We start from the raw sequence: 14,797 nt of genomic DNA on the forward strand, positions 1-14,797 counted from the left end.
AATTCTATTCATGATAATAAGAGACAACACAGTAAGCATGGTAGAACTCCTTGTACAGTAGTTTTATTTATCTTTTTAGTCTTAGGTGTCTACAGGAATATGTTTTGCTATGTTCTCCTTTGTTCTGTTTCTCCTCTAATATAGAAAGGATAGAAATACATGTTAAGACTCATGCTCGCATAAAACCTATAAACAGTTTATGAGAACTCTCTTATGACACATGATGAAATGAACAAATGCTTTGAAGGAAAATAAGACACTACAGTATCCAGTGCTGATTCCAGAGTGTCATGATGCAAAATCCAGCAATACTATTAATCTTTATTCAGAGCGATTTTGGTCTGCTTTAGTTTATTTAATCTCAACATAAATGAAGATATGGATAAATGCGTACATGTTTAAGTGTATAGGATTGATAGCCATATTACTAAGTTTTTATTAGATAGTTGAACAGAACTATTTGCAGTCCCCCTGTTTGAATTCCCATTTATATGTTCTACTTTTGTATCTTGAATAATTATTTGTAAGAGGACAATATGTAAGAGGACAACATCAACAAGAGATTTATTACTGTTTATTTTATTCTTTGAAAGTGTGTACGATTTCTATCCGTTTCTGTTTTGCTTTTTCTTTCTTTAAATAAAAAAATAATAAAGGGATAGGAAACACAATTCAACAGCTGCAAATGTTGCAAAGAAAAACAATATAATAATAGCCAGTGTCACTTGTGCAGGAGGCCTATATGCCCCTGTTCCTGCTACTGCCATGTCTCTAGTGTTCCCTGAGAAGTTCCAACACATTTTGTGAGTTCTCAACACCAACATCAATGAGTGGTGGAAAATAACCTTTGCCATCACTGCCATTAAGGATGTGGGGTGAAGATACTTGCATGTGGTGGTGATGAAGCAGACATCAACCTCACCAAGAGGGCTGGAGAGTTCAATGAGGATGAGTTGGAGCATGTGATCGCAATCATGAGAACCTGCACGAGTATAAGTTCCCAGACTGGTTTCTGAAAAGACAGTAGGACATGAAGAATGGGAAATGCAGCCAGGTCCTGGCCAATGGTCTGTACAACAAGCTCCATGAGGACCTGGACCGACTGAGGAATATCAGAACGCATGGAGTCTGCATCACTTCTGGGGCCTTTGTGTCTGAGGCCAGCACACCAAGACCACTGGATGCCATGGCTGCACTGTGGGTGTGTCCAAGAAGAAGTGAGTCTATGGGTCTCTGTTAATAAATGCCTTATACACCCCCTCAAAAAATGATTGGTGTTAATAAAAGTAGGAGTCAAAACATATCACATAAGACTATTTGCAGAATAGCATAAAATTTCCCAAGCATGAAAACAAAATTTGACATTTGAACAAATGAGGCATAAAGAACACCAAATGACCATTACCAAAATGAATCTACACCCAGGCATATAATTATCAGATCCTGGAAGTTCAGCACATTAAAAGCTGTTAGAGGAAAGAAACAGGTTTCCTTTTCCTATAAAGGAAAGCCCATCACAATCATGGATGACTGCTCAACAGAAACCTTCAAGTCCAGAATAGCACAAAGTATTTCAAGTCCTGAAAGAAAAAAAAAGTACTTGCAACCCAGATTGACATACTTTGCAAAACTATCTTTCAAAATTAATGGACAAATAAGATACTTTTATGACAAAGAACAACTGAAGAAATTGATGACCACTAAACCACCTACAAAGAGTACTAAACGATATTCCAGACAGAGACAAAAATGACCACAATTACAAGAATAATGAAAGTAAGAAACTATCAACCAGTAAAAACAATAAAACAGAGGGAAAAAGCAGGAAAATATGACAAAGATAAATCAGCACGTACTGCTTATGACCATCAAAGTAAATGACCTCAATTCACTATTCTAAAGAAGCAAACTGGAAGAATGAATCAAGAAACAAGAGCCAACAATATGCTGTATAAAAGAAACACACTGAACTGAAATTCATAGACTGAAAGTGACAGGATGGAAAACAATCTTCCATGCAACAGGAACCCAGAAAAAAATGGCAGCTATTCTGTTTGCATAACATGTAAACTTCAAACCAAGAATGATTAGAAGAGAAAAAGAAAGTCACTACATATATCTTAGGGAAAAAACTCAAGAGGAAAAGATAAAAATCATAAATATATGTACAGCAAATATGGCACACATAACTATATAAGATAAATATTAATAGAATGAAAAAATCAAATAATCAATAATAGAATTGTAATGGAGGACCTTAATATTCCACTGTCAGAAAGACATAGATCAGCTAAACAAAACATCAGCAAAAAAAAATTAGAAACGTGTGAACAAATGGACTTAGTAGATGTTTACAGAGGGCTCCACCAAACATCAGGATACGTTTTTTCTCAAATGCACATGAGACCTTTTCTAAAATATACCATGTACTAACTATGAATGTTATTGGACCATCGTGCAAAAACATTGGAAATTAATGGCAAAAGAAACTATAAAAATTATATTAACATATTGAAATTAAATAACACCTTCCTGAACAACCAATGGGTCACAGATGAAATTAAAGAAGAAACTAAACAATATCTACAATTAAACAAAAATACAGATACAATGTACCACAACCTGTGAGACACAAGGAAATCAGTCCTAATCAAAATTCATAACAGTGAATTCTCATCAGAAAAATTGAACAAGCACAAATAAATAACCTAATATTGCAACTCAAACTTCTAGAAAAGTAAGAGCAAATAAGTCCCAAGTACATACAGGGGAGGAGAAATGATAAAGATTAGAGCAGAATTAATGCAATTGTGACTAAGTAAATAATACAAAAATTAATGAATATACAGCTACAAACACACCTAGTTACCTTATCTTTGACAAAGGGGTGGAACATGTTCCTTGGAAGAAATGTAGCATCTTTAATCCATAGTGCTAGAAACTGGCTTTCTACATGCCAAAGACAAAACCTAAACTAATGTCTATCATCATGCACTAAAATCAAAATGGACCAAAGATATACATTTTAAAAGAGAAACACTAAATTTATTTAGAAGAGGAAATAAACCTGAGGACATAAATGTAGGCAGAGACTTCATGAACAAAACCCAAACTGCATGGGAAGTACTTCAAAGAATCAACAATGGGATCTCATCTTATTAATGATTTTTTCACATCAAAAGAAATCATCAATAGAGTGAAAAGCCAACTCACAGAGTGTGAAAAATTTTTAGCCAACTGCCAATCAGATAAAGGACTTATATCTAGGACAATGAGTTGAAAAAAAAAATCAGATCTCACAAATTTAAAGATCCAATCCAAAAATTGGTATCTGAAATGCATACACAATTCTCAGATGAAGATATACAAATAACAAATAAAGATATGAAAAATTTTCAGCATCATTTGTCAATCAAGAGATGAAAGTTAAATCAATGCTGAGATTCCATTTCTTTCCAGAAAGAATAGCTATCATCAAGAAATCAACTGATAACAAATACAAGGAGGTTCTATGGGGAAAAAGTAATTCTTTTCCACTGTTGGTGGAAGTGACAACTGGTACAACCACTGTGTAAATCAATATGGAGATTCCTCAAAAAGCCAGAATTAGAGTCCCCATTTGACCCAGCTATACCCCTTTCAGTATCTTCCGAGAATTAAAAACATCATACCACAATGCTATATATATGTACCTATGTTTATGGCAGCACAATGTGTCAAAGCGAAATCCTGGAAACAACCTAAATGCCCATCACCAAGGAATGCATAAAAATGATTTGGTATTTTTATGCAATCAGTACTACTCAGCCAGAAAGAAGGATAAACTTCAGCTTCTAAAGGTAAATGGATGTAACTTGAGACCATATTCATAAATGGAATAAATCAGACTCACATGGTAAATATCATGTCTTCTTGGTGTGAGTAATTTGAGGAGTAAGTAAGGTCTAAAGTATGCACTAGATATAGTGAAATGGGAAAAATTGTTTAAAAGGAAAAAGGAAATAGGATGGATAAAAGGGGAAAAGAACTAAGTGAAAAAGGGAAAAAAATATGTTAGCTATTCTATTAGTGTCTTCTAGTACATTGAAAAGGAAGGTTGTGCTAATATCGATTGGAGAATTTTTATGACCATAACTTGTACTTTGAATAACTACTTTGAAGATGACAACATTAACTCTTGCTTGTCTCCTATTATTGTTTTATGAAATTCTGTATTACTTTTATTCCATTAAAAAAACAAGAAAACAGGCAATATTTAAATTGGTGCATCTTATTTATTTCAATTAACACTATCCTTTCAAGGTACAATTTAAGAATAAGATTAATGCCAATGTTTTGGGGCAAAGATAAGAATATTTATCTTTCACAAGTTTTTGATTAAAGAATGAAGGTGCCTTGCATGTCACTGTGGATGAAAAAATTCAGAAAGCTAGAGTGTTGGGGCTGGGGATTTAGCTCAGCGGCATAGGCACCTGCCTTGCAAGCAGGCGGTCATGGTTGGATCCCCAGTACTGATAAAGAAAAAGTTTAAAAAGTTAAAAAAAAAAAAAAGCAGAAAGGTAGAGTGGTAAGTCAAAATAATTGGTTTCAGATACATTTTGGAAAGATATTGGCATGCGACAATCCATTCTCCACTTCTATAAATCTGCTTTCTATACTTCATATTAGTGGAATCATGTAGAATTGTTCCTTCTGTGACTGTGTTATTTCACTTAGCGTAATGTTCTCCAAGTTCATTCTCATTGTTCAATGGTAAGATTTCTTTTTTTTTAAAGATAATTTTCTACCATATGTGTGTGTGTGTGTATATATATATATATATATATGAAATTTTCTTTATCCATTTATTAGTCAATAAAACTTAGATTATTTTCAGTTCCTTACTATTGTGAATAATACTACAATTACCAGGAAAGTGCTGAATCTATCCACGATACTGCTTTTGTTTATGTTGGATATATATCTAGTAATCGGACTGCTCAATCATATAACAGTTCTGATTTTAATATTTTAGGAGACTCAATATTGTTTTAAAATTGACTCCACGTTTTATACTCCCAAAATTTCTATTACATAATTTGAGAAACTTTTAGAAATCTAATTCACAATATAGGGCCTATAGTTAGCAATACAGTACTTTGCACCTAAAAATTAAAGATTTTTACATTTCTTGTTAAGAATTGCTATCACAATAAGTAAAATAAAACAAAAAAAAGAGCATGTGATAAACAAAAGGAAAGCTTTGGAGGTGATGGATGTATTTCCCCTTTTATTTTGATGATGTGATAATGGTTATATGTACAGATCTTCCCCATCAAATTGCATGTATTAAACACTTGTGACATAGTGGTGATTAGCAAGCACTACGACACCTAGCTACATCCCCAACTATTTTATGTTTTACTTTGAGACAGAATTTGGCTAAGGAGTCTCAGCCAGCCTAAAACTTGCAAACTTTTTGCCTCTAATTCTCAATTACCTGAGATTATAGACCTGTACCACCGCACCAGGCAACTGTGCTGTTATCACTATAAAAAGGATATCTCAACAAAACTGTCAAGAAACAGTAAACTGTAGTTCATTGATAGGAGAATGTTGAGTACGCCCCATAACCCTTCTTCAATTTTGAGACTAATGTATTAAGAATTCCTTGAGGGAACCAAAATAATATAGTTTAACTTCTACTTCCCAGTACTTACCTATATTATTCCCTTATTTTTATGTTAACATTCATATCCATAGGAATTTTACGGAAATCTACACATTTATGGTTGAATTTCTTGTATAATTTAAAAATGTTTATCAATTAAGAAATGTAGACAATTATAAACATATCAACCCTGAAGGCATTAGGACTGATACTGAACAATATTGTTTAAAAATAAAGTGATACTATGCTATTTTGTGACACAAAATTATTTTAAGTTAAAAGTTTCATTAAGGTTTTCTTAAGCATAGAAGAGTCAATTGATTTTTATCAGAAAAGTAGATATTTTTTCAAATCTGTATTCATTGTGCCAAACTAGATCTCAAATATGTAGATACCAAAAGGGAAAAATAGAGTAAATATAAATGTAGTGACATTTTGAAAAATTAGAAAAACCTGTAAAATTTTTATGATTAAAAATTGAAAATCTTGAGTGAAATATATGCAAGGCAAAAATATAATTCATGAAACTGACTTGTAAGTAAGGAAACCTACATAAATCTAATCTATTAAAGAACATTAAGCAGTTATGAAATGACTATTTGAAAAAGCAACATTTCCAGATGGTTTCACAGTTGCTTTTTTGTCAAAACATCCAGGAACACATATCCCCTATATTAATATGTTATAGATAATAAAACTGAAAAATATCACTTCAAGTAATTTTGTGTGTCCTCTTTACATTTATTGCACAGTGAATTCAAGTTAATATGAGAACAAACATTATATGCAATGCAAATATCTCAATATTTCAGCAATTAGAAAAGTAATTAAAAATAGCAGATTATGACAAACTAAGACTCATCATTCATTGGTTAGAAGAAAGTTTAAAATTAGAAAATCTAATAATAGGGTACATTTAATTTCACTTTCTGCTAAAATTAAAAAGACATAAATGATTAAATGATTTCTTGAATGAATACATTGACAAGAGTATTATTAGAAGGGCAAGCTACACACATGTGAAAGATGGGATACAAAGCACTTCTCATTCCCAACTTAATTTCTAGGTTTCTGACAACTGCTATTTCTTTCTTTCTTGTTTGTTTATTCACTCATTCATTTGTTCATTTTTAATTAGGAAGGACACTGAAAATTTTCATTGTTCGTCAAACGTTTGATGAACAGTGAAGAACAAGTACTGCAAATGCAGTTTCCTAATGACACATCTCATCCAGGCCTTCCCATGATTGGAGCTGCCGTCTGTAAGACCCTTCCATGTGTTACTCATTAAGACAAACTTTTTAGTAACTGAGGTTGAAGTATAAGCAAAGATCTGACAGAAGCTAAAGAAATCTCTAATGGGAACAACAACATCAACAAAAGCAACAAAAGTGACAGGAACTGTAAATCTAGTTGACACAAACAATGATTTGTCTAGCTAATAACTTGTAGGTCAGAGATTTCTCCATCAACATCTAAAGAAAAATATCCATGTCAAATAATTTGGTTTTCCACAGAAGTGTGAGGCAAGCTTCGTGTTGTTTTTCTTCTTGTTTTTACAGACAATTTATTTTGTGTTTTTGGATTCTTACAAGATTGTTTTATCTTCACAGAAAGGATCAAAATTTATTAAAGATGTAATAAAAAGAAAACATTGCTCATAATTTCTAGACAGTCTTTCAAGAAAGTTTTTGCAATACTTATTATGAAATTTGTAATATAATTTCCCAATGGCTGCTTCTTTAACATATTTCAGTAAACATATGTTTATTTTCCATGTATTTTTGTTATCAGTCTTTAGTCCTTTAGATAAAAATACTACATCTCTAAGACTATTTCAAAACTGATCCAGTTATAGTTGAATAAAACAATGAATCAATGCAAAAAGTCCTCATAAATTTTTTTTTTAGAATTATCACGTCTTTCTGGATGTTTTTATATTTGGAGAGTGGGGCATAGAATGACGATCCTATACATCAAGTATAACTTTCAAACACTTAGGTCCTCATGGAGAGACGGCTGTCAATCTTCCTAGCACAAAGTCTGTGTCTCCAAACAGATTAAATCAAAGCTGCGGTCATAGCATGCCTACTGCACCTGATCTCATCAATTCAAAACAAACAAACTCTAAGTCAATAAAAGGAGACTTCTTTCGTACAGATAAAATTTTTCTACTTCAAAAGACAATTCATGACCAGAAAACCTTCTGAATTTCTTTTGTATCATGGCTGATTTTAATTAGCTCCATCAGTCTTTCAATGAGTGAAAATTCTTACCTTTTAGATTTAAATATCTGATGCAGAAAATTTATAAATTTTTGTCATTGTGCAAATTTTACAAAATATTGTGGTGGCAAGGCTGGAGTCTGGAAGTGATAGTGTGTTGTTACATTAAACAAGAAGTCTAAGATATCATTTAGTAGAATTGGCAGTTCCAAATTAGATATTCTTGCATGATTCCTTACAAAAGCTTTATCTCTCTAAGGGGACAATGATTTAGAGTATTAGCCCATATAACTTATTTATTTTTTGTCTACCATGTTCCAGACTCTGTATTTGGCCTTAGGGAAATAATTATTGATATAATATTGTTTCACCTCCCTAAGGGATAGCAATCTGATGTGAAGACAACCGTGTAATAGATACAGCAAATTCAGTTCATGTGAAAGGAGCTATAAATGAGGCTCCTCAAGCACAAGGGAGTCTCATTTGTACCGGCCTCGAGAATCAGAGAAATTCTTGGAGGAAATAGAGCTAAGCATAGAAAGAAGATTCTGAATAAAACACAATTCTCCTATGTCATTTGTATTATTTTCTTAATTTGAAGAAAATGTGTTTTTCATAAATGTTAACATTATTTGAGAACTAATTAACATGCCAATATTTTTCCTCTTTAAAGTATATGATCCAATGGTTTTCAGTATATTTATAAATTTATGCCAGTGCAGATAAAAGAGCTAAAACAAAATTAGGTTTGCAATAGGCATTGACTCCTATTCACTTGAATTTGCACTTTTGACAAAATAATTTCCTTCACCTTTGAAGGCTTTCTCCTGACTACCTCAGATCACCTATTTGTTATAGAGAATTTACGAGACTGAAGAGAGATGTAAGGAAAAAGTAGTAGAAAAAAGAATTTCCAGACTCTATTCTCTGATTGAATGGAGGAAATTCTCTCCTCCTTTGAGCTTGGTGAGTAACTACCCATTCTTACACTATGAAATGTTCAGTGGACACAGAGAACAGATATCAGTGAAGGGTGGAGAATGACACATTCTTTCTCTTCATTTGCTTCTCTGCCCTCAACATTTCCAACTTTTTAAGACTTAAAATTAACTGTATTTTTATCACGGCCAAAATCCACATTTTCAGCACCACATAGTCAAATTTAACATTATGCTTTTTGTTACAAGATCTAGAGTTGAGTTTGATGTCTATCTGTCTATTTGTCTATCCACCCATTCATTTGTCTTTGTAGCTTCATACTGTTTGGCTTTCTTTCATGGAAAATTACTTATGCCTATGAACTTAAATCAATTCACCAAGAGTTTTTGCATACACTTTTAAAAGCTTATTGTCATCTTTCTTTTTGTTCAAATTTCAGTTTCATGTCCCTCTCATTCAGTGTAGCACCAAAATTTTAGAAGCAGAGATACTTTTCCAACAGTAATGAGACTTAAATGTAATTTATTTCCATCATTCATTTTGTAGATTAAGGAAATACGGCCAAAAGCTATATAATGAAATTACTAAGCTTATACTCAAATAGGATCAGAGTAACAATTAAAAAAGTATTATTGACTGTTGTTTAATGTTCTTTAAACTCTACTATCACTTAGTGTTCTGAGAAATTTAGGACTTCAACATACAAAGATTTCAAAAAGTATCAGTGTCAGACTCAGTGTGGTGGTACATTCCTGTAATCTCAGCACCTGTGAAACAGAGGTAGGAGGATCACTGTGAATACAAGGCCAGCCTGGCCTACAATAGTGAGACCTTGTCTAAAAACAATTACCAGAGTGTCTGACCTATAAGAGGAGAGTACTTGATGTACATGCTTTTTTTGCACATGCGCAAGCATTGCAGAAGTCATTCTGCTCTGAGGTTTTTCTCCTACTCCATTTGTTTTTACTTCTATAATTAATCATGATTAACTTTTTATGGTTGATATCCCTACACATTTTTTACCTCTTCCTGTGATTTCCCTATATGCCAAACAGATGTTAGCCTGGATACATTTTGATTCCATGTTCACTGGCTATTTTATTGTCACACTTAGCAAAGTCTGGAGACAACAATTTTCACTTCAGAGTGTAACCTTAAACTGATGGAATATACAGTAGATCGTCATTGAGCACCAGGTCCCTCTAAATGACCTGTTTCTTCTTACTTGCTAGCTCTTCGCTGGTGCTTACTAAAACACTTTACTCAAGTCAACATTTATTTATTGCATAAAAGTGTCTGATAAAAGCCTGGACAAATAAGAAACATGTTCAAGAGGCACTTTATAGGAAGAGAGAGATGAAGTAAAATCCTCCAAACTAATAGGAAAAAAATCCTACTTAAGTGCAGTGATGTACAGCTGAGCACACCTGAGCACTTGTGTGCTTACCTGAGCACAGAGAGGACAGCAGAGTACCAATTAACAAACCACAGTAAAAATTCAGATTCTAGATTTCATTTTAAGTCTCTCATTTAGAAGATTCTGAAATTCGCTCAGAAGGTGGGGTGGGGGATGAAACTAAGTTACAAATCAGCATCTATTGTACAACTTTAGGACTAATATAAGCAGCAGCAAAAGATTGCAAACAGCACTTCTGAAATATCTGCAAAAAATACGCGTTAGTTTTTGTGTATCCTGGTGGTTTTATGAAATGAATGAGTGAACTATATCCTGAAGGGACTTAACAGGAAATGTGGCAAGATGTATAACCAAATAATGATTAATATTCACTTATAATAGTGACAATTAATGCTTACATCATTATTCTGGATGTATAGACAAATTGCATATGTGCATAGAAAATTATATTAAGAATTCTGACAGAGAGAATAAAAGTGGCTTAATATACATGAAGGTTGACTGGGTAAAAATGGAGAGACATGCATATTAACATAGGACAATATATGTTGGCCAGGGGTTGTAAAGAAAGGATAATGCTGCTGCTGCTGAGTACAGTGGTACAAAATATAAGATTTAAGAAATAATTAATTTGAATCAGTGTAATCCCTTAAAGCAGCTTTCATGTTATTAGCACTATGATTGTTCTGAAATATAATTAAGAAAACTGAGAACATTCATAGGAATATTGAGACACAACCAAAATACAACACATAGTTCACATATGATATATGCTTACTGTGGAAATAAAGACATGGAAGCTTTAGTTGAAGTTGAGGGTGGAAAATCTGTCCTTTGTGGGAGGGATCATGCCATGCAGATATTTGTACAACTCTTCAGTTCAATTCACGGTCATTAATTTGAACCAGGAAGAAAATTACATAACGCACAGAATTAAGACTGGAGTGTTCTGCTTAACTGGAGGGGCAAAATATTTTTCATTTCTGAACTGTAAAATAAATGAAACAATAACATGTAATATTCATCTCGGATTTGTAGTGATGACTGGACTAAATTTGATGCTAAAATAAATTATCTGGATTTTTCTTCTTATCTAAATTGTAGACTTATTTCATTGACAGGATTGATAACAGATCTTATGTGGAAGGAAGTACTCTTAGTTGGATCAATGACCTCGCTTTTTCCAGCTTATTTACAGAGTATAAAAGTGTGTTAAGCTCACATGAAATATGCCTTAAAGGACCTTTACCACGCTGAAGTAGTTTTTATTCAAACCAAACAGTGTATGAGTTTCCTCCATTTAATGCATCTTTAGAAAATCAGACAAGGTTGGCTTGCATAAAGTTAACGAGTATTAAAGGAAATATATGCAGAGAGAAGGCTCCAAGCTTGGTATGATGCTCTGAGCAAATAGTAAAAGGGAAGGTGAAATTCATTAGAAACTACTTGTAAAAGACAAATTTAAAAGCACCTTCAATTTAGTTTTGAAAAAAAAAAAGAGAATCCAGATTATAACCAATGTGTTTAATTATAAAATAATGCACATAACCTGAAAAAAAGGAGAAATTCATTTTATGTCTGTCACCCATATTCTATCATGTAGTTTTTTTGTTGCTGTGTTTTATCTTTTGAGGCAAGGTCTTGCTTTCTAGTTCGAGCTGGGGCTGAACTCACTGTGTAGCCCAGACTGGTCTCAAACTCATGACAGTCCTATTACCGCAGCTTCCTGAATGCTGGCATTACAAGTATGTGCCACTATGGCCAACTTGCATACCTTTTTGGCTATTTTTAAAAATGTTTTTCAGTTGTGATCATATTGTAAGTACAATTTTTTCCTTTCATTAATTGTATCACATGTGATATTTGATGCCAGAATCTTTTTAGAAATATCTCATTAGCATATGAGCCCCTGATACAATTTTGTCCATTTCTATTGAAATAATCAACATCTGCAAAGTTCTACCACAAGGCTGTCTTTTAGAGTTTACTGCATGTTAAAATTATAAACAATGTAACAAAATGCATGTTTGTACACTACTCTTTATTCATTCATGGGTATGATGCTTTCTTATAGAGTAATGTTACAATATATAATTAAGGATTAGAATTTATTTTTCCGGATGGAAGCTATTTAATCCTCAGTGGAAATTCACATGATTTTACTGTCACATTGTACTTTTTTCCAATTTTGGATGATATAATTTTAAAGAACATTTATTAAAGTTCAATAAATATCAAGGTTTTGAGCCTGTGGACTTGTAAATTATGTTCCTGATGGTAAACTTATGTGAGTGTAGAAAAATGATGATTTGGATGAAAAAGCAAAGTTGTACTTTTAAAATTGTATCCATTAAGTGCAGAAAAGGTGGCAGTAATTGCAGTGAGGACTGTACCGTTGAGAACAGGGCTGAATTTTTCAAGCATTAAAAAAAAAAAAAAACCCAACCTACCATTTACTATCATCCACTAGGTATGCCTCTACTTCAAGATAAAATTGAAAGTCAACTTAAAAATTGCTTTTCAGAAATGACTATTAAATGCATCAGTTTACATTTCTGAAAGTAATCACTTCCTCACTGTGAGAAATCAAGGCTCTTATATGACTCATACCTTAACTTCAACATGTTGAATACTTCCAAGGATTGGCTAAGTGGCAACTTGTACAGTGAAATAAACCCCATTAAAAGTGGAGAAGATATGTCACACAATAAAATAAATTTTAGGTGAGTTTGATGTTAAAAGTGAGCTGATAAAGAAAAAAATCCAAAACTAAGTATGGATGATCGTTTTGGATCACAGCTTATATAATAACTATTTGTAAAAGGAACTCATACAAATTATATATCTATATATATATTACTAGATATGAAAATTTATGAATTTAAAATACACAGCACAAAAGAGCACTATAACTAAAAGCTTTAAAAATGAACAAAATACTTGTGGTAAACCTTTTGAGAAAATTAAACTGATTTTAATTATGTTTCAAACATCAATTTTCTAAAGCAATATGACAAATGAATAAATAACTGAAGAAGAAAAATGAAGCGAATGAATTGTAAATAGTTGATGTACAGAAAAGAATAACATTACAGCCTTGTTACATAGCCAAGTGATGTGAATTAATATATCGTTGTTTACAATTTTTCCTCCATTAATACAATATGATTTCTAAAAGATGATAATATGCATGAGAATGTTGCACAAGAAGCAGTCTTAAATTCTGCTTAATAAAATACATAATGGTGTGAACATTTTAGAGAACAAGTTTTCAATATTTCACATGACTCTTTAAAAGTATTAGGCATTTTTAGAAATCCGTTTTAGGATACTAAGAAATGAAACCAAATCTACATGACAAATTAACATGAAAGAATAGAAATGACCCGAACACTAGCAACTTAGGAGTTATTTACATAAAGTTCATTGTTTTCATATAACAGTACACTGTGCTCACATTAATAATTGATTTATCAAAGACTATTTAATGATGTGAAGTATGATGAACAGTGAAGTTTAAATAAAAGCAACAGAAAGAAAAACAGACACACCTGGAAAAAACAAAGAGGCCCATATGAGCCAGTGTGCTCCGGTTTCTCATCTGAGTACACAGAAGCATTGGGGAAGACTTGTTATTGATCCTGGGCCCCATCACACTTTATGATTCAAAGTTTAAGCTTTGACAAAACTCTTGGCATCTGTACCCAGAGCCATATACAGATTATTTCATTACAACATTGTTTTAATTACAACATTGTTTGGTAGAAAAGCAAAATTTTAATTAAAAAGAAAAGGATAGAATGAATTTCTAAATATTAGGGCAAACAAACTCCAATAGCTAGTGGAATAATATTTATTACATGAGTGCTCAGAATGGAACGACTCATTTAAGATCAAGGACAAGGAAAAGCTTCATAGAAGATGCAAATTTCCCTCTTAAAATGATGGCAGAGGGTCGAAGGTCTGCAGAAGTCCTTTCCTCCAGAGCCCATAGAGGAATGTGTGGAATGAAAAAAGTTTTCTCCCATCAAACATAACCCACATTCTAATTTAATGTTAGTTGCTACCACAGGTGATATTAGAGAATATGAATGCATGAATACAGGAAAGTGCCTGATTAAATGGCATATCAGATGGTTTTTGGCAGAAAAGGTGAAAATTGTAAGATGTCTCAGGAAGTTAAGTCTCAAAGTCAATTTTAGGTCATAAGAGCAAACATTCTAGAGAAAACAATGAAACACTAGAATTGACAAAAACTGAAATGAAGGCTAAGTGAGCCATAGTGAATGAAAAAAATCTATTATTGGCAAGTTATGGCTGCTTTTAAATGTGAAACTACACATCTATATTCTAAACTTTAGCAAATGAAAGTCAATATGTGAATTTTTAATAGAGGAATGAAATAATTTGACAAATGATTCATGGAAAAAATCTCTTGTGAAAAATAAGGAAGTAGGGCTAAATTAATATGATATTGAGGTCTTTTGGCTACAAATTTCTACCATCTCATTGGTGGTGTAGTCAACTCTGTTAAGTAGCTGGTTTTGTAATGTCTGCATAAAACAG

The 14,797-nt window shown here is 32.6% G+C and overlaps 1 pseudogene; it reads left to right on the forward strand.

The window, feature by feature from the left end:
• The first annotated feature begins 765 nt into the window (after positions 1-765).
• On the forward strand, positions 766-1,221 carry LOC100713829 (small ribosomal subunit protein uS13-like; annotated as a pseudogene).
• The last annotated feature ends 13,576 nt before the right edge of the window (positions 1,222-14,797 follow it).

This window comes from Cavia porcellus, unplaced genomic scaffold (genome assembly GCF_034190915.1).
Source record: "Cavia porcellus strain 051 isolate PalLab524CR breed Dunkin Hartley unplaced genomic scaffold, mCavPor4.1 scaffold_9, whole genome shotgun sequence".
Lineage (NCBI taxonomy): Eukaryota > Metazoa > Chordata > Mammalia > Rodentia > Caviidae > Cavia > Cavia porcellus.